This window comes from Euprymna scolopes, chromosome 2 (assembly GCF_053919585.1).
Source record: "Euprymna scolopes isolate OS-2025 chromosome 2, ASM5391958v1, whole genome shotgun sequence".
Lineage (NCBI taxonomy): Eukaryota > Metazoa > Mollusca > Cephalopoda > Sepiida > Sepiolidae > Euprymna > Euprymna scolopes.
In genome coordinates this window covers 58,385,448-58,412,250 of record NC_136483.1, presented here as the reverse complement: position 1 = coordinate 58,412,250, position 26,803 = coordinate 58,385,448, and the positions used below count along the sequence as shown (strand labels likewise).

At 32.8% G+C, this 26,803-nt stretch overlaps 1 protein-coding gene and 1 pseudogene across 2 annotated transcripts in view; one reads left to right on the top strand and one right to left on the bottom strand.

Moving 5' to 3' along the window:
• The window catches only part of LOC145291508 (uncharacterized), a 783,169-nt gene that overhangs the window by 410,773 nt on the left and 345,593 nt on the right, over positions 1-26,803 (top strand). The gene's annotated exons all lie outside the window — the stretch shown is intronic.
• Positions 15,921-16,047, bottom strand: LOC145242264 (U2 spliceosomal RNA; annotated as a pseudogene).

Sequence of the window (26,803 nt, the reverse complement as noted above, 5' to 3'; positions counted from 1 at the left end):
CTGTGAGGTTATAAACATACAGAGACTAAATATCTATTTTAAAAGATTCATCAGAAAAGCAGGGGCAAAGCGTGTTTTTTTTATGGGACTAATATGTGAATTTAGTTTTGATCCAATAGAATTTCAATCTATATTTTCTGTTTTTCTTTATTCCAAAACTTTAATGTTGATAATTAATATGCAGATGTTAGAATAAAAGAAATTAGCATTTAAAACAAAAATTATTATCATTATTGTTGTTGTATTATATATATATATATATATATATATATATATATAAATTCCTATTTTGAATTAGTTATTAAAGATGAATTGCTATTTTACCACAGCTAGTATTAATATTTTATCTAATAAGATTTGAACGACCTGCCAATTCTATATTCCAGATGAGTAACAATTCTACCACATTTATCTCCAAATAATTGTTGGATAATATTTTTCCTGTTTTCGCCGTCATATTTTTTTCAGGCTATCTATGTCTGAATCGAAGTTTTCGTTTTTTCTCTTTTTTTTTTCGCTGAAAGATAGATTGGGATGAATACGTATGACATAGAATATTTAAAAACATTATTTTATGTATTTCCACAAAATTATCACCGGTCGGTTTATACATTTCTAAGAATATTTATTATTATATCATCTTATCTAGACAGAAATGGGATCAGAAATATCATAGGAATGAGACTAGCTAAGTTACCATGTCAATTCACCTACTGTTTCAGTTAATTGCTGACTATTTCAAAATAACCCTCTCTCCTAAAACATTGTATTGTTTAACCAATCAGATTGTTGGATTTTCTCACCCTTGTCTTTACTACCTATCAACTTAAAGTAGCAACAGCCTTATTATCTACATTTATATTTATGCATAGGTTTATCATAACTATTCTTATATCTTTTTGTATTTTGTTGTAATGCTTTATTAATCCAGCAAGTTTATTGTGATAAAAAGCCACAATAAAAGGATGGACTAATAGTCGTAATAAACTATTATTGATTGCAGCGAGTGTATTATTCGGCCACAGTTTTATGAGAGGAACTAATAAAATAAAGCAGAGTAAAAGTAAAAATAATACTTATATCAAAAGAGGGATTTGACCTAGAGGAGCTGTGATAAAATAAAAACAAGTCACAATAAGAAGATGTAGTAGAACTAGTAATAAAACATTATTGATAACAAAAACATCTATTGATTCAACTTATGATGCAGAGCAATTATCTCTTCTCTATATATAAAATAAAGTATTATTCATGTTTGCAGAAGCACTAATTGTACTTTATATATTAGTCTCCTATCAGTCTCGAGAGACAGTGGATACCCCATATCAAGATTTCTGTCGTAGGAACCTATAGTGAAGAAAGGTTGTTAAATAACCAATTTGTTTTGTTAAATAAAAATAGTTACAAATTCCATTTAACTTATGTTTTACGCTCTGTTTGATTTTGGGAGTTAAGGGTCGCATATCTATCATTCTTTTTAACGATAAACTTTTTATCACTCTTAGCTAGATTCTTTCACCAAAACACCGCATTCAGTCCGTGGATTTATATCTACTTAAAAGTTTCAGATTGCTAAATACCCAATCGCACTTCTCTAGAACCGGCACTAAGGAGAGTCTAGTAGCAAGAAGTGCAGAATGACTTGAAACCATTCCAGAATAAACAGAGATGATGTTAATTTGCCTCTCCGAGACTAGTTGCACAATTAAGCTTTCATTGTTTAGTCTTTCATTTTATTTGATATTCAGGGACAAGATACGAATTCATACCTTTCCCAAGAGTATTAGTGAAGGTGATGTAGCAGCTCCGATAGAGCTCTACATCTGTAAACGTTACACCATTCCACTTTCGGCAGTGTGGTTCTCGGTTAAAAATGTTGAATTCTTTGATACTTGATAAATTAAATACAGATTATGGAAAACAAAAACAATAAAGGGATGTAAATTATAGATGCTAATGTACAGTTTGAATATTTCGACCGGCCTTTTTAGCAAACACATATCTTTATAATAATAATAAAAAATGATTGAATATTAAAATTTTATAAAGAACTGAACATTTTCAACTTTGTAAAACACTCTTCTCAAATGTGCTTTGGTAACGTTTCTTTGCCTTAACGTGTATGTCGGCTCTGCGTGAAATTGTACTTTCAAACATCAAAGAGAATTTTTCTTCAACGAATGCACGTTTTTTTTTTTTTAATGTTTTTATTACTGCTAAGTATAAATGATTTTTTTTAACTAAGATTTATTCTTTGTCAAAACGAAATCTGTAAAAAAACTTATACATATTAAAAACACCACATTTGGGTTCGAACCTTATTTGTGTGTGTAGTTTTAATGCTCATTCTTATTCTTTTTATTTGCATGCATATGTGGACGAGAATTGGATGCCTATTAAGATACATTTTGATATTATCTAGTACACGTTCTCCTTAGTTGAAATGTTTGGCTATTTAAGTGTAGAACGTGTTTTGTCTGAATATATTAAATGTCACCTTGTTTCAAGAGACAATGGATACGCCATGTAAGGGTGCCTTTACAGGAGGTTGAGAGTGAAGCAAGGGTTGCGCAAATGTTAACCACAATGACATTATTTAAATCCAGTGGCAAAGAGAAGTCCAAAAGAATTAGAAACAATACTAGGGGGAGCAGAGAAAAACTCATACTAGTTTGGAATTTTCCTTTGCTATAAATATTATCGCATAGCACCGGCACAATGTGAATGAAATCTTACTGTAAATTCAACGTAAACATTGTGAATTGCTGGAGAGCTGCAATTGCTTTTACTCAAGGGGCAATGCCTTTTAGCTAGTGGAAATTGACAATATCTTTACAAGATATCCTACCCCAGAGCAAGGAGAGCATATAGTCATCTACAGATTATGTCGCTGTATCACAGCTTTTCAGTGCAGCTAGACAAGCAAGTGCCTCAAATCAGGATATATTTATACTCCTATACATTAGGGGGAGGGTTGTGTATTGATATTCATATAAAAATATTAAAAACTCTTTTTTCTATTTATTTTAATGTGTTTATTTGCTTCCCCACCAAAGCAAATTAAGCACAAGGCCGTTTTTAATGTGGGGTAAAAACCAGCTCCCCTAAAAGTAGGCAAAAAGGGGGCACTCTGGTTACCAAAAATAATAATTGTCCCAGTATAGAGGGTTTCCTCTCCATTGACTGGTACAAATTATCTTAAGTGCAGCATCTGCAGAAATGATACTACACTTTGATCCCAGACCGAAGGCTAAGAACTACAGGAAAAAGGCAAGGTATTTATTTGCTCCCCCACCGAGCAAATTAGGCACAAGGCCGATTTTTAATGTGAGGAGTGAAGGGGAAATGGGGACCAACTCCCCGGGGAGTAGGGGAGCTTGTATTTATTTGCTCCCCTACCGAGCAAATTAGGCACAAGGCCGATTTTTAATGTGAGGAGTGAAGGGGAAATGGGGACCAATTCCCCGGGAGTAAGGGAGCTGGATAGTGACAATTGGTATGAAGGGTTAGGCCGATTTTTAATGTGAGGAATGAAGGGGAAATGGGGATCAACTCCCCGGGAAGTAGGGGAGCTGGATAGTGACAATTGGTATGAAGGGTTTCCCCTACATTGCCCCCACATATGGTCTTTGCTTGCAGTATCTGCCGGAATAGATGGTATTTATTTGCTCCCCCACCGAGCAAATTAGGCACAAGGCCGATTTTTAATGTGAGGGGTAAAGGGGAAATGGGGACCAACTCCCCGGGGAGTAGGGGAGCTGGATAGTGACAATTGGTATGAAGGGTTGCCCCTACATTGACCAAGGTCTTATATGTGGGGTTGCCCCCACATATGGTCTTTGCTTGCAGTATCTGCCGGAATAGATACTACACTTTGATCTCGGCCCGAAGGCCAGGAACAACAGAAAAAGGCAAGCCTCTTTTCTATTTATTTTAAAATAAAAGTACAACTTTGTTATATATTGGTTGTGGAATTGCATTCATTTGCAAAAGATCAACCTAATTTGCATAATCTTTTAAACATTCATTTTAATTAATTCTCTATTAGTTTTTTCGATTTTCTTATGGGATTATCATCTTTAGTTAACTATTACGTGTAATTATATTCATGCAGATATTCTACATGATTTATACTTGTGTAATAAAGTTATAGTAAACACAAACCTCTTTCTATATATAGTTATGTATGCATATAGATATTTGTTTAAAAAATTATCTTACCAAACTCCTCTGTCAGTTTTTGATCTATAGACATGAAACTTAATATATAGGGTATGTGAACCCATGTGAAACTTTATATTTGGGTTTTAGCAGGAGAAAATCGATGCAAAAGTGTGAAAATTAAAAAAAATGAATTTGCCAGGGGAAAATCGAACGACAGCATTACGAATATACATGTGTAACGTAATAACTATTAATTTATGTTTGAATTTTTAGCCTTGCAGTAAACATATCTTCATAGGTCAGGCATTAACGTCAAAGGAAAAAGTAAATCGTAAGCTAAATGTTTCGGTTTTGATTCTCGGTGGTGGCACACAAATAATTTTTTTTTTTTTACTTTTTTAAATGATTACTATATATTGGGTCCAATATAATATAATATTAAAAACGAAGTCTGCATTAATCAGAATATCATATTTAAGCATATTTTACGACCGGGCAATGCCGGGCGGCCTGCCAGTATACATAATATATATATATATATATATATATATATATATATATATATATATATATATATATATATAGTTGCATTGCTTATTCTATGCACATGAGAGAATACGCAATATTAATGTTAGAGCTGATGCAGTTCGAGGATAGAGTATATAGTCAATAGTGTATGGGAACTGGCAGTCGCTCTTCTAAAGTTCTTTAAACAATACAATTCACATTTACATAGTTTAAAGTCCTCGTATGCTTCCAACACTATATATCCAAATTTAGACTTAGATGTCTCTTATATATATATATATATATATATATATATATATATATATTAATTATTTTTATGCATCGATATAACATTTTATGTAAATATTTGAAGTATTTACTTCGACAGTGCTTGATCTTCTTGAGTATTCGTAAGGCTATTGCATGGAATCGATGTTGCTTTGTGTTTTATTGTTGTTTTGTTTTTACTGATTATTCACACACACCCCTTTATTGACTACCATAATATGTGTGAATAACTAAGAATCTGATTGGTTGACTAGCAAACCTAGTATTATAGGGATATATATATATATATATATATATATATATATATATATCCTCACAAATATGAAACACGGAAAATTATGTGTAGCTTGATTGCCATATATATTTTTTAAAATTACTACACATATATTTGATATAACACATTTGTTTTTCTTTGCAATATGTCATTTAATTCAATATTAATCGACTGAACATGATATAGTGAAAATTTCAAATCATAATTCAAGAAATAACTCAATCAAATTATGGTCTACTGATACATGAAACATATTTATTCTTTTTACACACACGCATGCATGCACACATATGAGCACGTGTGCGCATATACACACGCACACATATACGCAAACACACAAGTTGTTTCCTCTTCTTAATCATTGATGTTCTTAACCATTTTTAATGTTTCCCTTATTCTTTCATCTTTTCATTTATTCTTTTTCACTTTTCTTCACATTTTCTTCACTTTCTTTTTCATTTCTTCCTCACTTCCTGCTTTTTCATTTCTTATTTCTCTCCTAATGAACGTTGTATTCCCTGCACTTATACATTATTAAGAAGAGACAGATTAGGAAGAATTCTTTTCCCTTACCCCACCCTCCTCACTGCTCTCAATAATGCAGCAACACCTTTTTACAGATTATGTCTGGCCACTAAATTATTAGGATTAATCGTACCTCAATAAATGAAACAACATTTCCATTTCTTTAATCTCTGTCCTATTGAAAGCATTTTTCACTTTTATTCAGGTTTTTCTTTTTAGAATTCAATCATCTTTTTCTTAATATATGTGTGTGTGTGTGTGTGTGTAGCATGGTAAAATGTAGATGGATACATATCAGTTTCTGTCACTGTATGTATAGGAAATAACTAGATATCCTTTTTTTCTTTTGTATTTTTATAGATTTGTACTTACAAAATATACCTGTATTCAATTATATATATATATATATATATATATATATATATATATTATATATATATATATATATATATATATAGTTATATTGTTATATTTTGATTTCCTCAATTACTGAAAATTTTTCCAGGTCATCTAAATAAACTGATATGTATACATGCTCACTGTGCATTTATCAGTGTGTGCTTGAATGTAATTACAAACACACATACACATATAGACATACATACATTTTGATTACATACAAAGACACACAAAATATATGGAAATGGCAATGGGCTTGAAGTGCTGTGTTCAATGCTGAGTATAGTGTGTATATGCATATGTATGTATGCATAAGCCTTGACTGTTGTACGGGCGGTCGGGTTTTGATCTTAGCTTGGGGTAGTTGCCTGTCTAGCCGCATTGATGTGCTGTGATACAGCGAAACAGCACTGTATGTGGATGACTATATATCAACATCCGAAACATATGTAACCAAACAGATAAAACGGTAATAAAAAATAAAACACACACACACACACACACACACACACACATATATATATTCAATTTTCTTATTATTTTGTTCGAGTTGAGGATGGGACATCTTTCACATTCACTCACTATCTCATACATTCCAACCCAGAGATCTTTTTTAGATTCTAACCGTTTCTCCGAGTGCAATTGTTTGAATATCTTTTGTACTTTGTTCACCGGGTATATTTGCCAGGTAGTTTTTGAAATTCTTTTTCATCAAATCCAGTTGTACTGTTGAAGTAACTACTGAAAATAGATACATAAAATTTTATGTATATACATGAAATAAGAATCTAATAAACGGCTATATATCTGTCTGTTTGTCGGTCCGTCTGTCTGTTGGTCTGTCTATCTCCTTTGAAACTAAGTCATAGAGCAACTCTAGGGGCTTCAAATGATTGGATTTTTATGGGCCGTTCTCTCATGTGTCTTTAGCCGGTTGAAATTGTTTTTAAGGAGTCAAAAATGGGTCAAAATTGGAAAAATCGTTAAACACTTTGTACATTCATCTTAGTTTATGTTTAATTTTTAATCACTTTATATGCGTGTCACGTTGGTCCAGTGATAACGTCACCAACTTTGAATGCTACAGTTTCGGTTTCGATTCTAGTTGATGGCACCTAAATACTTTTTTTTTTACTTTGGAAATTACGACTCTATAATAATATATATGAAATCTGGACAAATTAAAATATGATAATTTAAGCGTATTTTACATCTGGGCAAAGCCCCCCCCCTGCTAGTCTATATATCTATAAAAGTGAGAATGTGTGTATATGAAAACAACTCTCAACCTATATACTCAACAAATTTTTGATCTACCGACTTGAAATTTGGTATATAGGATATTCAGACATGTGGAAAATATTTTAATCGGTTTTCATCCGGAAAAAAGGACTTCTAAGAGGTCCAAATTAAAAAGTTGGTACTTGGGTGAGTGGTCATTAGATTTTTGTCTGTTTGCCAACTGTTTCACAACTGCGCATGTGCAAATCATTGACATGACAGTTAAGAATAAGTAGGTTTGAAAATACTTTTAAAAACGTGGCAAGCTGGCCTAATGGTTATCGTACTTGACTCACTGTCTTTAGGTTTTGGTTTCGATCTCAGCTCGAGTATTTTTTTTTACTTACAAGAAATGAACTGTTTAGTAAAAAACATAATACTAACATGCACATGTCTCACTTTCTTCACGTTTTTTTACTTTAATTTTTTATAAAGAATTAAACGTTGAATTTAATACCAACTACAAAAACGTTTCTGTTTACTTTTTAAAGGAATTGCGAAATCGTTTCAATTCACCATGTTAGTTTAATGTTAATTGGCCATTTACACGAGAGAATGTCACCTCATTCCATTAATTTACATCAAAGTTACATAGCGAACTGACCTGTCTTCCTCAGCTTAATATTAAACATGCTAGTTTTGCAATTTTCCTATAATCTTAACATTTGTTGTGTCTGAAAATTCTATAATTTTGACACTGTAGGTTAATTCCAAAGTCGGTAATTATGAACTGGAGGATCGTAATTGAATCATGCAAGTGATTTGGAGTGGGACCTTGATATAATTTTAATTTTATTCTTATTTTATGCTATAAATTAATAATGAAGTAACATAGTGTAAAACTACTTAAAATACATAAAGTCAGTTGCTGGAAATCTGTTACTAATACTTTCTTTAAAGATCATTGTAGCTGACAAATCGATATTTGATTCTACCTAGCCAGTGAATTATTGTCATTTTCAGTTTCCTTTAGTTTTTTAAATCGATTTAATCAATTGCATACTAAATCCAATTAGAAAATTCTTTTTGTCACAAATTTTATCAAGTGTTCATTATTTAGTTTCAAATAGTAAACAACATGGATGATTATCCAATGAAATTACTGCCTTTGTTACAACTGAATAATCAAAATTTGGTTCTTCACTTCTATTATATTCTATATATTAAGTTTCATATATTTAGACCAAAAACTGGCAGAGGAATTTGGTAGGCAAAATTTTTAAACAAATATATATCTGCATACATAAATATATAGAGAAAGAGGTTTGTGTTTACTATAATCTTTTTATGCAAATATTATACAAGTATCATCATGTAGAATATCCGCATGAATACAATTACACGTAAGAGTTAACTAAAGATGATCATCCCATAAGAAAACTGAAAAACTAATAGGAAATTAATTAAAATGAATATTTAAAAGGATATGCAAATTAGGTTGATCTTTTTCAAATGAATGCAGTTCACAAACCATATATAACAAAGTTGTATTTTCTCTTTAAATAAATAGAAAAAAGGGTTTTTAATATGAATATATATAATATCTTGCATCGATTCCCATTCTGTTTATGCAGCCTTCTACATATTTTCATTTCTGCATCTGTTCTTTTATGTATTTTTTTCTTAAAGCTTATGTTTATATTTTATTTTACTTTGATCAAAAAATGAATAATCCCAATTTTCATGTGATTACGTTCCATGATTTAAAAAGGGAAGGCCATTGTGCTGCACTCAGTCACTGCTAATTGCCCCCTTTTTGAATAAATCGGCATTTATTCCCCCAAATTCCTCCTGTGGAGAAAGAGTCCGATCACAATCACACGTCATCAGTTGACAATGAAAAATTGAGAGGAGACAATAGGGGTTCTTTTAGAACTCGTATTGTTAAGAATGAGAGTGGATAGAGATGGGGGTCTATGTATGATATATGTAACAGTCAGAAAATGTCTGAGTAAAAATCAACAGCAAAAGGAATAAAATGTGGCCATATGGTTTGCCTGAAGGGAATTAATTTGCAATTTATTTACCCATTTTTAAAGAAGACTAGCTAATTGGCTGGTCTAAAGATTTAGCGTATGTCTGAAAATAGTGTTAAAAACGGATTTTTTTTCCACATCAGGTAAGATGAAGTAGAAAAGTGGAAAATTCCGCTATGAATGATTAGAATAAGAGCTAAATATTCAGGGAGTTTAGTTCAGACAGGAAGTCTCCAATGACACATGATAAATCTATATAATTATAAAACTCAAATGACCTTGTAATGGGTGTTGTAACCCAACATCCGGTTTACGACTTCCGATTGCGCATGCGTATATAAACGTAAACCCATAACAGCGTAAATAATCGATAATGCAATATATTGTTTTAATGTGTACGTTTTCAGTGTCCCAATTGTTTATTTTTTTCACGATTAAATTATCCAAATAAACAATTGTTAATACTTTCTGCTTTTTTGTTTTGTTTTTACATCATTCATTTTCCCATAACAGCGTCAATAAATAATCAACTCGACAATAAAACGTATTGTTTTACTGTGTACGGTTTTAGCGACCTAATTGTTTTTTTTGTTTTGTTTTTTTTTGCGTTTAAATTATCCAAATAAAAAATTATTAATACTTTCTGATTTTTTTTTACATCGTTCATTTCTGCATTGTCTTAATAGTTTTATTGACCTTATTATTAACATATAAATTAAATATTTGACCCAATGGGTCATGAATGTTTGTTTAAAATAAATGAAAAAGTTACATTTTATTTTCATTTTCTATTTATTCTTAACATGGGGAGAGTGTTTTAACTATTCTGTACTTTCAACTAACAATTTCATTTAAAAAAGATATATCTAAATTTGATATCTGTTGAGTGCACATTTACCTATAAGTATGGCAAACCACTTATAATTCAATCACTGTAAATTTGTTGTTGGTTTTTTTTTTTCGAAAATAAACAATTATAAACAGAACGATTCATAGAAATCTATCTATATTCTTTTTTCATTTTAATATACTTTCATAGAAATTTTTGTGTTATGTCACAAAAAAACTATTTTTTTTTACGCCACAAGTGTCACGCTCATACATTGATTCCATAGTTAATATAACATACTGACCCAATGGGTCACGGGTAGTCTAGTAAGCTTATAAAATCTTTCTCTTGTTATTGAACTATGAAGAAGGGTCAGTGTGTTTGGGACAACTGCTCTATTCCCATATGGGGATACGTTGGGAGAAGACCCAAATGTTATAATGTGTGCCTATTGTATAGAGTAGGAATAAACAAAAACATTATTGAATCTCAAATAGTTGTCAGCTTCCATCATTAACATATAGGGCATAATCACGTTGACACAGCGGTTTTCATTAGATCACCGAAGTCAAGCAATGTTGAGCTTGGCCAGTATTAAATAAATAACCATTTGAAAATGCCAGGTACTTTATGTAGGAGGACGTCGACCCCTCCCTACATGAACTGCAAAAACATGATGTTGTCATCTCCTATAATCGGGCTGCGACTAGGGATCGTTTATGAATTTCCTAGAAACTTCCTATTTTGGGGGAAGCCGGTTTAACCTAATGCCGTTGGTGTTATCAATAATAATTTTTGTAACCACTCTTATTAAAAAGAGTCTTATTAAAACAAAAATAACAAAACAAAAAGAGGAGAGAGAACAAACTGCTGCTATATGTTATCAACGCAACAAGACTTCAGATGGTTTAGTGATGAACTACCATCCATATGATCGGTTGGAGTCAAAGAATTTGCCCCCTGGATAATGCTATATGAATAGCTTCTTTTTTTTTTTTTTTTTTTTTTTTTTTTTTTTTTTTTGTAGCTCCTACTGAAATTTGTTAGAACTTTATATGGTGGATTTTTGCGAATACTTTTAAAAACACATAATTGCTTATTTATTATTAATACTAGTAGTACTAATAGTAATAATATTTGATGATGTTTCTAAAACGAGATATTTCTTTCATTTACATCAGAACTGTTGTTCACATTTAGGTTGCTAACTAAAGTAAAATGTACACACCAAAAATCTGGAAAGTTCAGCAATCAAGTTGAGAATAACAGTCAAATTATGTTAGTAATATCGGTAGCAATAGTTGTATTAGACAATTGACCATCCTATTACGCACGTCTTATATAAAAGATGATTTCTGCTAGATTTTGTGGAATTGTACCTAATACATTTTACCTCATAAGTATTTCTTATTATTATCAATAAGGAGTAATAGTATAACTTTGACCTTCTCCTATGGCACCTTTGGCGTGATAAGGGTGCTGCCTACCATATTTGGTGTAATTCTGACGAACAGATTTGGAGCCTATTAACGTTTATTTTAGCATGAACGCAAATAAAGCAGTAAAGTTTTTTCTTTTTTATGACATATCTGCATCTCAAACATGTCTTATACTAACACAAATATAATTCTATCAAGTACTTTTGAAGCTCATAAACACCCAACAAACGAAAGTGCTGTATATAATTAAATTATGTTCAAATATTACAACCAAAATAATTCATACTAAAGTCAATGTGTTTTCCAAAAATACATCTTATCGTCATCAGGAGAAAACCAATAAATTATGAAATATTAGTAAATATTGTTTTGAAAAATTTTTTTATCATGCTAAGATTTACTGTAAAATAATTATTTTATAATACTTGAAAAAAGTATATATATATATATATATATATATATATATATATATATATATATATATAATGATTGTGTCGCTGTATTTTTCTAGGGGTAAATCCTGTGAAACTCTGATGTTTATCAAGAAGTACTCCATAACAAACAGAGCATAATAATAGTAGTATGTTTATTTATACAAACATTCTTGACTATATGCGTGTGTACACCTTTCTGCTGAAAGTCTTTTAGAGAAGCAATGTCTTAAGTCCAGAAAAAGTTGGCCTGAAAACCTTGCTTCTCTAAAGGAATTGCAGCAGAAAGATGTATGCACCTATGTAGTCAATAATGTTTATATAAATAGGCATACTATATATATATATATATATTGAGGGAGATATATTGATTCTCTCCTACTGTGTTTAAAAGCTTTTTTTTTATTCTATTTTTTACACCATTGTATATGGCCTCAAATCCTTAGCCTTATGAATTAGGAATATTCAGGTTCTCAATTTTTATATGCTCCTTGCAAACTGACCTAATAGTTGGTAGCTATTAATTTCCAAGCCTGCACATTGGCCAAAAGTGGAGGTGATACAAACATTGATTTAATGTGCGTGTGGAGTTTGGCCAGTGTCCACCGCAGGCTATCTGACCAGCAGGCCGTCTGCTTTGTCCTTCATGATTCACTATTGATCCAAAAACCCACCCTTGTTCACAGTCCTTCCGTCATATAGATTTTTATTTTCTCTTTTCCCTCTTGTTACCTGCTATATCTGAATGAACGGACTGTCTTCTTTGTAAACAAGGTCAAACTCAACACTTTCTTTCGTTTTTACTTCCTTGGTCTTCTTACCCTCGTCTCTTTCTCTCTTTCTCTCTCTGTCTGTCTCTCTTTCTCTCTCTCTCTCTCTACCCCCTCTCTCTTGTTGTTCTTATTCTTGGTTGCGACCCCCGTTTCTCTTCATCTTCATCCCCAGCTTCTTAAATCTATTCCTGTAAACAGGCTAGATGACTCTTGAGCCAAAGCAGAATAAAAACTTGTGGCTCACACTAGAGTCAAAGGCAAACAGTTTTCTTCTGTTTTTAAACCCTTTACTGCTTAACCATGCTGAGCCAACCAAACCACCTATCCGAACCTCTAACCTTCCCGAATCTTTTCGAACTGACTGTCAGTTTCTCCGTCTTCTTTTTCTTGACCACTTCTAAAAACTTATTAACATCCACCCCTATCTTCTTCATTTTCACCTTTTACCATCATTATTAATTACTGAACCAGAATGGACACTTACCGAAGATAAAGACAAACATAAATTAGTTAAAAAGAAAACTCATAGGTAAAAAAGAATGTCCCTAATTTTGCTTTTTTGTAAGTGGCTGAAATCTCATTGAGAAACAATAGAACTTTTTTTTATCACAATTTAATTACTTACCAATCTTCTTTAAGCATCTTTGATTATAAAAAACTGTCCTAATCTGAAGGCAATGAGTTTATAATCCTGTCTTTAATGTTTCACCTTTTTTCTTTCAAATCAGTTTCTTTTTTTCACCTAATACTTTAAGACTATAGTTTTTTTATTCCTTATAATTTCTTTGACAATTATTTTTGTTTCAAATATTCGGCCCTTAATTTGCTAATTATTTCTCTAAAACTATTTTTCTTTTTTCTTTTTATAATTGAACCTTTTATCTTTATTGGTCTCATTTGTAAGGATTATTTATCAAAATATTCCTATCCATACTGTACAGAAGTGGCACTCACCTTAGGCAGATTGAACCAGTTTCCTCCAAAGGATGAAGTTTCATGGGAATATCAAATTCACAAGCCGTTCCCAACTGCTTCTATATTCCCATAAGGGGAAATGACAACATTAGGTTTTTGCAGTTTCTTTTACATACAGCGCCTGATATTTCCAAATAGTCACCCATTTGCCTGAATGTTGCTTAACTTTGGTGATCTAACAAGAACCAGTGTGTTGACGTGATTATGGCGTATATGATCATTTTCCAAAAATATATAAATACTAGCATTTCAGCCCGGCGTTGCCCGGGTGTTTGGATGTGTATGTTGAGCAAAAAAAAAAAAAAAAAAAGTGGTAGTAGGAAGGCAGGCTTGAACCCGTACCGCAAAAGAGGAAAAGAACAGGGTAAAACCTAACGTTTATGCTGTTACGACCACTGCCAAACCGGAAGTGACATTTTTTAAAATCAAAGCTAGACAATCTAAAGGACAGGATAATTTTAAAAAATATCGGCGAAAAAAGTGACCCCCCCACCCCCCCGTAGAAAAGTGCCTAGTTGAAGGGGAAGATGTTTTTAGCCAATTTTTCGATATTTGTCGTATGAAAGGTCAAACTAAAACAATACTGATCTTGGTAAAATCCGTCGCCTCTATTGAAAGTTTAAGGCATACATGCAAACAGACATACATACATACATTTATATATTGGTAACTAAATATTTTCGACCCAAATTGATGAAAAAGCTTGCCCTATCTCTGAATACCCTTTATGTAAAATTTCAAATATTTAGACCAGAAATTGTCTGAGTAATTTGGAAGAGACCGCAGAGGTCAATTTTTTTTTTAACTTTGACCCCGATTATAACCCCCTTACATTTATTGTTTGGGCTCAAATCAAGTTATTAAGTTAGATCCATGTCCAAGGAACCTATATCTAAAATTTCAAGTGGGTAGACCCAAAATTGTCGGAGGAGTTTGGTAGAGTTCTCAAAGGTCAAATTGTTGAACTTTGACCCCTTAATCGCCAAATTTCTGCCCCAAAACCAATCACATCGATTTTCCCAAATCTCAGTACCCTGTATATCAAATTTCGAGTCTGTAGACTAAAAATTGACAAAGTTATTGCGTGGGGAAATGTACACACACACACACACGTTAACTTATATATATATATATATAGATTTACCAAATTAAAACAGAACATATGCACTTATTTGCACACATATACACACACATCTGAGAACTTCGACTGGATGAAAATGAAACAGAGAGGCCATGAATGCCTACTAGTCACCATTCACGATTGCGTAAGGTCACTCTGTATTACAGGAGTTTGATGCCAGGACAACCTAGTATGAGGATAATTTTCACTACAAGTAAACTCTGACTAAATATTACAAATCATATACATAGTATTCGTGGCTCAAATAAGATCTCCTCGTAACTTATACAAGGTGTGGTACATCTTATTCAAGTAATGCTGCCTAGAGTAATAGCACTAAGCTGGATACTCCACCAGACTAGATAAATTTTTGTCCTGGAATGCAGTAAGTCCAATAGAAATATCCAAAGATATAACATATTTAACTGATTAATTGGGGATAGGAAAATTAATATTCTTAACTTTTTTTACTGACTCAATATTTGAGACATAAAGGAGATTGAATAGAATATGCGAATATATATGTATCTCATATAGAGATCAGGTGCTAGCCCCAAGGAAAGGACCCCTTGATATTTGAGAACTTTGACTGAAATAAAATGATTCAAAAAATGATATATTAATTCCAATGATGAATGAATAAATCTATTACATAACAAGGCCGATAGCCATTAGTCGTGTGCTCTCGTGTAATGAATGAATGCGTGAATGTAGGATTGACATGAAATTCTTTAAGATAAACTAAAATGATCGAAAAATGAGCGGAAATGACTTAAATAAATAAAAAGTAAATGACTTAGAATGACTTTAATGAACTTAAGGATGAATTGAATGACCTTAAGAATGAATTGAATGCTTAAAAAATAACTGGAATCCTTCAAAAACAACTTAAATGATCTGGAGAATAACTTGAATGGCTTTGAGACTGATTGTTTATAAAGTGGGTGATCATTTTAAATTAAATTAATATAGAAAAGTGATCCCCCACTTTATATCACAATAAGTACAGCATGTTGTAAGAACAGATACTACACTTTGATCTTGGCCAAAAGGCCAAGAAAAGGGTATTTATTTGCTCCCCCATAGAGCAAATTAGGCACAAGGCCGATTTTTAATGTGAGGAGTGAAGGGGAAATGAGGACCAACTCCCCGAGGAGTAGGGGAGCTGGGTATTTATTTGCTCCCCCACCGAGCAAATTAGGCACAAGGCCGATTTTTAATGTGAGGAGTGAAGGGGAAATGGGAACCAACTCCCCGGGGAGTAGAGGAGCTGGATAGTGACAATTGGTATGAAGGGTTGCTCCTACATTGACCAAGGTCTGATATGTGGGGCTACCCCGACATATGATCTTTGCTTGCAGTATCTGTTCCGACAGATACTACACTTTGAGATATTAAATCCTTTATACTACACTTTGATCTTGGCCAAAAAGCCAAGAAAAACTTAAAAAGCTAAGAACAGCATCTATTAACAACAGACCTTTGATTTTAACCAAAAAGGCCAAGCACAAAAGTGTTACGGACAGACGGACCGACGGAGTGACTTATAGAGTCGCTTGCACGTGACTAAAAATTAAATAATTAATACAACAAAGGCTATAAACAAATTACTATATTCTGAGTTAAACGTCTTAGTGAGACCTTTAAACAAAACATGTAAGAGTGAGGGGTTATTACATTTACATTTGAGGTATATGTTTTGGGGATAGTATCATTTTGGTGTTAGGATGCTAAAAAAAAAAAAAAAATATGCCCCCTGCTTTTATCCCGGGTGTTATCGAGTGATCCATTCCTATTCAAGGCAGGGAAAGCACACATCCGTTGATTCAAGACAGAAATACGAATCCATAAAACAAATAATTTTCTTATTTTTGCTTTTCTGATAATCATGAGAAAATGGTCGTAACTTTTTTGTTTTCTTTTCTTGTTTCTTACTTAACTTGCAAGACATTAAATTGATATTTATGAATGGTCGAAGAGCGAATATTTTTGGTAAGGAGTCTCTTAAAGACGAATAAAAAACACATAATCAGTTTGAACGACGGGAATGCAAGGGTTGTTAATGCTGTTCAATAAATATAAGCACAAATACATTTTAATCCGGAGAAGTACCTATTTTTTTATTATCTTTCAAAAGGTTATTTACATATTGTACATATGTGTTTATTTGTTGAAACTTCTACACATGGCGTTATCCTCAGATGCATACATACAAACTTATAAATAATATATATACACACATATAAACAATATATAAATACACACACACTATATATTGTGTGTACGTATATGTGTATATACATATGTATGTGTGTTTATGTATATGGTTAAGAAGAGGCATAAAAAGATGTACAAACTTCAAGAACAGAAATATTTATCGACAGTGTTAATTTTTTTTATTTATGTTTGTGCCTTATCAACAACTGAGGCAGGTTTAAAAAAATTTAAACATTTTTATTGCAGAAGTTAGAGAATTTATTTGATTTACGGTGACATTATTGATTAATAAATAAATATACGAATAAAAGATAGAAAATAAATCGGAGGAGTAAAAAAGAGAAATATTCAATAAAAGAAAATGAATGTTGGTTTCCTGCTAAAGATTCTGAATACTTAAAAGTCTTTTAGATATTTCACCCGCGATGCATCTTAGTGGCTTAAATTAGATTCCCACACATGGGCAGTGTCCACCATAGTTTTATCTTCTACTTTCTAACTGAAATTGATAACTACAAGTGATGTAGAATATTTAAAATATTATTTTATTGTTCAATTTTAACAGACAATCCAATATATATGATTGCAAGCGACTAGGGACCGCTTGTGAATTTAATAGTTCCATGAAACTTCCTTCTTTAGAGAAAGCTTGTTCAATCCGCCCAGCATGATGTGTGTGTGTGTGTGTGTGTGTGTGTGTGTGTGTGTGTGTACTTGTACACAAATCCACGATTTGGCATATCTGAAATTTTGTATGTATGCCATTTTTATCTCGCTTGTTTTTTCTTTCGCTCCCTTTTCGGTATAATTAGCTCTTAGCTTTGCCCTATAGACGATTCTATAGAAACATTCTTTTTAGATTTTTATATATTTTCAAAATTTTTTCTGCCCACAAAATATTCTTCAAGACTCTTTCCTAGTTATGCCTGCCTGCAGCCTCCCACTAGCCCGTAAAAAAATGTTTTTTTATGTCATTCTTTTACTTTTCTGTAATCAAAAGAGCATTGAACATGGACAATTCATTAGCGCCAACAGCAATTTCTAAAAAAAAGCTTAATTCTTCACACTTCTTAACAGCGTCGTCGTCACTCACTGCTTAGGCTCATGTTTAAAGAAGGTTCTCTTTCTGAGATATATTTCTCTATACTAGATATTTTCTTGGATAAACTTTTATTGTAATATACTGAATGACCTTGTAGCAGAACTCTGTTCCGTTTGCCTGTTTCCCCACCTGACTACAACCTGGATGTCTTCAAGTCCAACATAAACAAATTCCTGATGAACCGCCCCCTTAAGTAAGACACTTTATCAAATCTCAACACTAAGGTACCGTACACGCAATAACCTTTATCCCCGAGTGGCTCCCGGGCCTTGATAAGTGGTGACCACCTTTAAAAAAAAAAAAAAAAAAAAGACTAGATTTGGCTGAATATCAGATGTCTCAGTGGAAATGTAACTGACTAATGCAACATTGAAAATAAAAAGCTGATTTTGGATAATAATAAGCAAGAAACGTGTGAATAATTTTGATCATGTTCGATGGAAATGAATCTTATATTGTATATATATATATATATATATAATGGAATGTGTTCTGATGAACTCATTGCACTTGTGTCTCCTCGACGTACATATCCCCAACAAACCTGCTTAGCAACAAAATCACACCTCTTCACTGTTAAAGTCCCTAAATGTCAGAAAATTGTATACTTTAATAGCTTCTTCCCTAGAATGGCTACACTTTAGAATTTCCTTCCTTCTAACTGCTTCCCAAACTGTTCTAAGATGCAGAAGTTCAAATGCTACGTAAACCAACATCTTAATCTTCCTTAGGCATGGTCCAGTTAGTAGCCCCTTACGTCCAAGTGACAATATGTCTTGTTTGGAGGTGAGTAAAAAAAAAACGAAAAACATAGTAATATAGCTATATATTGTATTGCCTTGTGTCAGAGTAAGCTTGGACAAATAATGGATATCTCCAAAGAAATGAAAAAAAAATGACCCCTATAAGTAACATCTGATCCACGATGAATAATGAGAAATAGGAAACAGGTGTAATAATGTTGATCATATTAGAGTAGTGACATGCATATGTGCATAATAAAAGTAGTGATGCAACACTAATGTTAGGCCCTACAGAATTAGTGAAAAGATGCTGTCTAACAGGGTTTTTTTTAGTAATTTTCAGCTGCTTTTGTAATGCAGTCACAATATTGGTAGAAACTATATTGTCAGTAATATTTTGAAATTTAGAAATAATGTAGAATGGATTACTGTACCTGTATAAACTTAACAAAATTTCCAAGGGGTACATGTCTAAAGATTTGCCTACAGTGCTTGCTTACTCATTAAATGTATAATCTACAACTTGTTGTTTTTATTGAGTTTTTATACACATAGTAAAGACTTAAAGAATGGATCAGTAAAAATGTGGTAACAACATTAAGAATATAAAGAAGAGATTTAATTTCACTCATAACATCTGCTTTGATACTTTCCAGACGGAAAGCTCATAGATTTTTGTTTTTATGTCGACCTTGTTTTTTTTATAAGTGAAAATGAATAAAAACAAAAACACATATTCTTAAGATGCGTTAATTCAATCTCGTGTTTAGCTATTAAAATGCCATTTAAACTTAAGTATGACAGACTAATGAACAGACTAATGGACAGATATAACCTCTTTTAAAGATGCTTGAATACATCTAAATGACATAAATGACAGATGAACTGACAGAACATCTTATAAAGATGCTTCCGTCAATCTGAAAATACTATTTCAAACTTAAGTCTGGCAGACTGATGAAAATGTTGTTTTAAGCTTAAGCTTGACAGACAGACAAAAATGCTATTTCGAACTTAAATGTGACAGATCAAAAAATGGATCCTGAAGCGTGACTGAGCTACTAATAGAAAAATGACTCCCATAGAGATGTAAGGCAGCGTCTAAAAAGATGAGAATATAGGTGGAATCCATTTATCTAGAAATCAGAAAAATAATGAAGAAGAGAGAAGAAGCGTAAATTCGATAAGAGACACACTAATGATTTCATAGCATTACTTGAAAGGGAATCACATGGTCATAAAAAAACATTGATTTTATTCTTTGCTATTACTTCTATTCAACTTTTGCCAAGCCCTACACCAATCTTCTGTATATTACGATGTACTCAGGTAATTTCAAATATCTACTTTTTAGAAGATGGCTCTGAAAGATACCTTTCATTACTTCCCAAAGAACTCGGATTATTTGTTTTGTTTTTCTATTCATCATTTTGTTGGATTTATTTAAAAACTTTTTTAATTTAAGTGCTGATTTTGACAAAATTTTTATTTCATCCTAATCTCATGAACATCTTTTTTATATAACTTAGAAAACCATATGTTTATATCGAAACAGGTTTAAGTACTGTCTTCTATTTAAAAAGCTATTTAAGTAAAAAAAAAAAAAATGAAGAATCGAATGAATTTATTTTATATTACAGATATTCTTAAGATGCATCCATTTAATCTGAAACGCGAATGACCAATAAAAAGGTTGTTACAAACTTAAGCTTCAGAAATCAAAAGCAATGTAATTTCAAACTTAAACATGAGAGAACATGAAAATGAAAGTATTTTATTTTAGTAAATTAATGAGATGTCACTTTTTAGAGCAATATGCATAAATACAGATTGAAAGACAAATTTAATATGGAACAGGTATGAATCTATCACTTTTCTCAAGTTTCCAACAATGGACAAAATAGTGCAGACCCTCAAGCTTTTAATCTAGAAAAAGGAAACGTTAGTCTCTGACAATGGTACATAATGTACATGTGCAGATATATTACTTGCCTGGCGAAAAGAGTGAGTCTTTTTCTTCACAATGATGTACGATCAACTCTTTATTCATTTGCAAGATATGTCTGCTATTACGACCCCGATATATGTAATAAGAGAAGATACTTCGATTTTTTTGTTTAAAACATTGTATTTCTCAAACACTATTTCATCCGTATCAAATCAGGCTTTTTTCTTGTTCGTAAGTAGAAACAGTCATATGCTTAACACGCCTCATCAGTGGTTGTTATTACATATGAAAAAATTTCCAATAAAAAAATGGATATTTTTAAAATATAATTTTTCATTAATTATTCATAAAAAATTCAAAACTCTCCTTGTTTCTATTTATCTATCTATCTTTCTATCTATCTATCTCTATATATATATATATATATGGTTAAATGATAAAATTATCGCCCTAGAAAAGACGACATCATTCCATTTCCGTTTGATAAAAAGTAGTTTCCCTTTGTTGTTGCAGATCACCTATTAGTTGACCAGTTGTGTACAAATCCTAAAAGTGATAGGAACCTTCTATCATGTCTGAAAGTGACACAATGTTCAACGAGCAAAATTGGAGATGCGCTGTAGCACAACTCATGCTCTTTACCGATGCAAGTTATAACAAGATGACCATTGCCAGCACCCTCTAAATGCATCGCTGGATTGCCACAAATAACAGGGACATGCCCAAGGTGATGAAAACAAAGTTTCCGGTCACGACTATGGTTTTTGGTGTGGTTTCAAGTGAGGGCCACATCATGCCACCTCACATCTTTGAAGTTGGCTTGAAAGTCCTTACCAAAGTGTACCTGGATGTGTTGCAGAGTGTGGGGATCCCCTAATGCAATCAGAAAGCTGCTGGTAGATGCTGGGTGTGGCAGCAGGACTCGGCGCCACCCCACAAGTCCAAAGAGACCCAGACTTGGCTTCAGAAGGAGTGCTACAACTTTGTACCTTTCTCTCATTATCCCCCTCCTCCTTCGACCTGAATCCACTGGACTACATCATTTAGTCATATGTTGAGTACATCACCAACATGACCTCCCACAACACCAAAGCCAGCCTGTTTGCTGCCATCCATTGAATATTTGCCAAACTTGTAGAAAAGGAATGTTCTCAGTTCTGGACAGTATTGAGGTGGAAGGTAGCTACATTGAATAGATATCAGCTCTACTACATAATCAAGTTACCTGAATTGATTTTTTTCAATAAAAGTTTTAAAATAAAGCTGTAGTGTTGTTTTCTTTGGGGCAATAATTTTATCGTTCCATTCTATATATATATATATATATATATATATATATTTATATATATATATATATATATATATATATATATATATATATAATGAACTTTTAAGATATATATACGAGCCACGGCCTAAATCAACAATATTATACTTACATGGTAGAAAATTATTTTTCGTTTGAAGTTAATTTTTCTTATTTTGAAAGTGGAATTTGATCTATTAAAAAATGATTGAACCTTTAATCCATTTTGCTCAATTCACATAGCATTTAGAGTGACCCTAATATGTTCTCCACCCTAGGAGTATACCGTACTAGTGGAGTGGAGCTCTACCAGACTAAAACCCATGGCTTATGTAAGTATATTTGCCACTATTCTATCCATTGTATTTCATTTCAATCAACTTTTGTATAAATGCAGTATGACCAACTGCAGAGCATAGAATCACATAATTCGTCATTACATTTCGACAAGTTCATTTCTGTATAGAGTATTGGTTGGCACTAAACATCTTTTTTCACATACAAAATGCTCATAAAAATAAAATACTCTATTAATAATACTTCATATTTAATTCGATAAAAACCTATTTTACGTTCTTAAATCTATTAAAAACACACACTTTAGTTTGGTTTCTATGGAGGATTGTAAGAACCTTAAGTATCATAATTAGTATTATTGCATTTAGTACATCCAACATCTCAAAGTGTCTTTATATTATATTTGGTGCAAGTCTAACCGGTTCTTTCAGAACCTATAAGCGTTTATAACTATTATAATTAATTCATAAGTTATAGTAGTAGTATTTTAATCTGACATTTTATGACAAAACAACATCTTAAGGTCTCTTCATGATAAATTTATGACTGGAAAACTCAATTCAATTTCACCAGTATGCCAATAATTACTGCCATTCAATAAAATTACCATTGAATATTCATACACTTCTATTTCATCTTTAGATATAATAATCCGATCCCAGGATAACATTATCACTGTCTGCACTATACTTGCAGACATATACGGCATAATCATGTTGACACAAATTAAGCAACATTGAGTTTGGTTAGTACGAGATAGGTGACTATTTAGGAATATCATGCACTGTATGTCAGAGAACACTTCCAAAACCTCCTGCATCCCACCCTGTCCTGCCACTGGATCAGGCTGGTTGGGACAATAGAGTGTAGCTGGCTTTGAGCAAACCAGTTTCACTTTAAACAAAACTCCCAGTGTATGTCATCCCTCATCTCTACGATGATCAGAGGGGCTTCATCGTTTCCACTGATGAACACCATTATTATTGTTTATTATATTTACAGACAACCACAAATTCATAAATTACTATGACAATCACTCTTTTAATCTAAAAAGGAAATATATGAAACATAGTGCCATCATACACGTGAAATACGTTTGCTCAAATCCCTGTTATGTCCACCACATGAATAAATAAACAATTCTACTAGAGCCACTACCTTATAAAAGTCATTAAATCAATTTTTTAAAAAGACAGTATCCATAGACCGACAACAACTTCAATATAAAAACAAAACTACAAATGTCTGCATTTCCATGGTTTTCGCTAATGGCCAACATATGCATACATTTAACTATGCTGTCTATATAAATAACATGTACGCATACCCATGCTTTACATATATATATATATATATATATATATATATATATATATATATATATATATATATATATATATACCCATGCTCTAACTAAAGATTTTATAATTATTTAATTAAACCCAGAAGCAGTCACATTTTTAAGAAGCTACCTGTTAATGCTAAAACACAACTCTTTAATTTATATGCATGTCTTTGTTTTTAGTAGGAGGATCCATTTGTGAAGGATAGAATGTTTTTGGTAGGAGATTTTGATTAAGACAGCCCAATGCAATGCAAATCAAGAATGAAATTAAAAAGCAAAATGAGAATGGGAAGGAAGTGTTTAATATGGGAATAGTAAACCTCTTTTTCCACATTCACTCCTACCCCAATGGTATTTCCAAAACAGTATAAATATTCTCATTTTTTCAATAAACGAGTGGTAAGCCATTGAGAAGCACCTGAAAGGACCTATTCCAGGATGAAATAAATTGTAGTACAAATGGCTTAAAAATGTTGGTTTGAGTTTTTTTTCATTTTAACATTAGATGACTAATATATATATATATATATATATATATATATACACTTGCAGTTTAGTATGTACTGTTCATAACTTTATGTGCATATGTATGTATATATTAAAAAGTTTGACTCATGTACAGATAACCTACATCTAAAATTTCAAGTGTTTAGACCCAAAATCGGTGGAGGAATTTGGTAGAGTTTGCAAAAGTTAACTCTTTCAACTTTGACCTCTTGCCAGACAAATCTTCGTCAAAACAACTGATTAAAAAGCTTACTGCATGTCTGAATACTTTTTATGAAAAATTTCAAATGTTTAGACACAAAATTGGCTGAATAGTTTGCTAGAGACCTTAAAGGTAAAATCTTTTGAACTTTGACCCCATTCGCAGCCAAATTTTCGGCCAAAAATCGATTAAAAAGCTTGCCTTATGTCTGAATACACTTTATGTAAAATTTCAAACGTTTAGACCAAAAATTGGCTGAGTAATTTGGTAGAGACCGTAGAGGTTAAATTTTTTGAAATTTTGACCCCAATTTTGATCCCTAAACATTTATTGTTTTGGGCTGAAATCAAAGTAAAAGTTTGATCTATGTCCAAGTAACCTAAATCTAAAATTTCAAGTTTTTAGACCTAAGCTTGGTGGAGGAGTTTGGTAGTGTTTTCAAAGGTCAAATCATTGAACTTGACCCCTTGACAGCCAAATTTCTGGCCGAAAACTGATTAAAAAGATTTTCAGAAATCTCAATACCCCTTATGTCAAAGCTCGAGTCTGTAGACTGAAAATTGAGTAGTTTGGTAGCGAAATGTACACGCACAGACACAGGCAATTTCAAGTTTATATATATATATAGAATAAATGACAGAAATTTATATTCCAAAATTCATGATGTTGACAATCCTATAGTTTATTCCTTTAAATCAGTTGATTTATACAATTCTTGACAGTATCTGTTTCATAGTGCAAAAATCACTTAATTATTATATCAATTACTGAATCTATTATGTCCTTAAATCATCAGAAGAAATAGCGACAGTCTCTGACAGCATAGACACAGCACTCTCCCTCGACACTAGCACACAAGTACATGTATTTGGTGATTTAATGTCCATCACAAAAACTGGCTTGGATTCTCTACTTACACAGATGCAGCGGGCAGCACAACTCATAGCTTCTCTATATCTCACTCCCTATCACAAATTGTTACGTTTCCAACCCGTTACCTTGACCAGGAAGAACAACACGCATCACTTCTAGATCTGTTTTTGACCACAGTTCCCGATGATTGTATAACGAATGCCGAGAGCCCACTTGGGAACGCTGATCATGCAGTGATAATGGTTGAAATCACCCTAAACTCTAGAGCCAAAACTGAAGAGCCAGTGCTCAAAACAGTGAGATATTATAAAAAAAGGCTGACTGGGAAGCCATCAGAGATCTTATCAGAGATGCCCCATTTTTTCTCTTCCTGCTGAACAGTGCACAAACGAGACCACTGAATGGTTCAAAACTGCAATCGAAGCACATGTTCCTATGCGGAAATTTTATACCAAGCCCCACTCTCCCCAATGGTTTGCTTTGACTTGTGCAACTGTCATTGCTCAAATGCAGCATGCATACCACAGATTTAAACAACATAAGTCCAGTTCAAACAGACAGAAGTACATAGAAGCTAGAAGTAACGTTAAGAAAGAAATAGCGACAGCTAAGAGAGAATTTACTGAAACCACTAAAAAACGTATCGAAGCACAAAAACTAGGAACTCGTGACTTCTGGAAAATCTATAACAGTGTAGCAAATAATGGGCAATCAACAATTCCCCCACTAACCAACAATCACGAGGTTGTTTGCTCAGCAACCGAGAAGGCTAACATGCTTTCCAGTCGGTTTGCCTCAAACTCCACACTGGATCCTTCCAACCGCCCCCTACCTGAATTTCCTATGCGGACAGACGCCACGCTAGATGATCTGAAAATCACCCCTGCTCAGGTGCATGCTATCATAAAAACCTTGACACTTCAAAAGCATGTGGACCCGATCTCATCCCAGCTGTGCTATTAAAAAAGTGCTCAGCGGAAGTAGCTCCAGTTCTCAAGAACTGACCCATTAAATTATCGCCCCATTAGCCTCCTCTCACTTTTTGCCAAAATATTTGAAACCTTAATTAACCATGCTCTAGTCCATCACCTTACAGATGCTGAACTTCTGACTGACCAACTATGGATTTAGACAAGCCCGTTCCACAGCAGACATCCTCACTGTAATCTCTGAACGTATATACCATTCACTGGACAAAGCGGGGGAGGGCAGAGCGGTAGCTCTAGATATATCTAAAGCTTTTGACAGGGTATGGCATGAGGGTCTCCTCAGGAAAACTAGA